This window comes from Herpailurus yagouaroundi, unplaced genomic scaffold (assembly GCF_014898765.1).
Source record: "Herpailurus yagouaroundi ecotype Mexico unplaced genomic scaffold, PumYag 248, whole genome shotgun sequence".
Lineage (NCBI taxonomy): Eukaryota > Metazoa > Chordata > Mammalia > Carnivora > Felidae > Herpailurus > Herpailurus yagouaroundi.
Genome location: NW_024412465.1, coordinates 1,462,807 through 1,464,656, shown reverse-complemented (window position 1 = coordinate 1,464,656; position 1,850 = coordinate 1,462,807). Strand labels below are relative to the sequence as shown.

The following is a 1,850-nucleotide window of genomic DNA, read 5'->3' as shown; positions in this document are numbered from 1 at the left end:
TTTTTTTAATTTTTTTTTTTTAACGTTTATTTATTTTTGAGACAGAGAGAGACAGAGCATGAACAGGGGAGGGTCAGAGAGAGGGAGACACAGAATCTGAAACAGGCCCCAGGCTCTGAGCTGTCATCACACAGCACGACGCGGGGCTCGAACTCACGGACCGTGAGATCATGACCTGAGCCGAAGTCAGACGCTTAACCGACCAAGCCACCCAGGTACCCCAACAGTTGTGACTTTAAAATGCAATATAGAGCAGTTGTATTTTTTTTAATTAATTTTTAAGTAGGTTCTATGTCCAGTGTGGGGCTTGAACACGACCCCGAGATCAAGAGTCGTGTGCTCCACTGACTGAGCCAGCCAGGTGCCCCAAACGGCAGGATTATTTTTTTTTTTAAACAAGATAACGTTATATGTGACCTGCAATGCATTTCATTTGAATATTGTTTGTTCCACTATTTCTGTGTTTCAGTTTTTCTTTTCCATAGTTTTTACTCTATGAAAAATGATGTATTTTAGAATAGATGACTCTGCCATTGTCCACTTCTAGTTTTCCAAACAGACATTTCTGAGACGGTTTTTAAAAAGTAACATTTTGGGAGCACCTGCGTAGCTTAGTTGATAAGCATCTGACTCTTGATTTTGGCTCAGGTCATGATCTCACAGTTTGTGACATCGAGTCCTTAGTCGGGCTCTGTCCTGACTGCACGGAGCGTGCTTGGGATTCTCTCTCTCTCTCTCTCTCTCTCTCTCTCTCTCTCTGTGCCCCCCACCAACTCTCACTCTCTCAAAATAAAGAAACATTAAAAAAAAAATAAGTCACATTTTGGCTTTTACACAAGCGATGGAATCATGCTTCCCAGGAGTGAAACTTTTTTCCAGTAATGTCTGCACCATAATAGCCATGACACGACCAATTCTAAATTTCAAAATGATGAGGAAATCGGTATATTAAGTTAATTTTGAGAAGCATCACTTTTAGAGCAGCCTGTTGCTCTAGTGATGTTAATAGTGTGTACACCTTTTTGTAATGGAGAACTAACTAGAATCACTTAAAAAAACCTTTTTAGCGTTTATTCACTTTTAGGAGAGAGAGACTGTGCACGAGCAGGGTAGGGGCAGAGAGAGAGGGAGATAAGAATCCGAAGCAGGCTCCAGGCTCCGAACTGTCAGCACAGAGCCCAATGCGGGGCTCAAACCCATGAACTGTGAGATCATCACCTGAGCCAGAGTTGGACACTTAACCGACTGAGCCACCCAGGTGCCCCTGGAATCACTTTTTAAAATGGCTTGGTAGGGAGTCTGCGGTGAGGGAAGACCTGAGGATTGGTTTCTTCAGCCTTTTGATAAGATACTAGTAGAGGTACGGCTTCCTCTTCCTAGATAACTGGTTTCTCACAGTAACCATAAATATTCTTTTGGATTTCACAGACCTGTATGTTCTGCTAAGGTCAAGGTTTCAGATAGGGCTTAATAAATTTGTGGTAGTATTTGGTGACTCAGTAGGGCTTTGGTTTGTCCTTGGCCAGACTCTCAAGAGAATATCCTGTCCTAGCCTCTTTATTTTTTTTTTTAATTTTTTTTACATTTATTTATTTTTTGAGAGACATAGAGAAACAGAGCACAAGTTGGGGAGGGACAGAGAGAGAAGGAGACACAGAACAGAAGGAGGCTCCAGGCTCTGAGCTGTCAGCACAGAGCCCAACGCGGGGCTCGAACTCAGAAACCGTGAGATCATGACCTGAGCCGAAGTCAGACGCTTAACCGACTGAGCCACCCAGGCGCCCCTGTCCTAGCCTCTTTAAACTGTGGTGTTTCTCCCACTCCATGCAGGTGGGGACAGCTTCTCCAAG

At 43.6% G+C, this 1,850-nt stretch overlaps 1 long non-coding RNA gene across 1 annotated transcript in view; it reads left to right on the top strand.

The window, feature by feature from the left end:
* The window catches only part of LOC121020178 (uncharacterized), a 528,280-nt gene that overhangs the window by 30,039 nt on the left and 496,391 nt on the right, over positions 1–1,850 (top strand). The window lies entirely within an intron of this gene.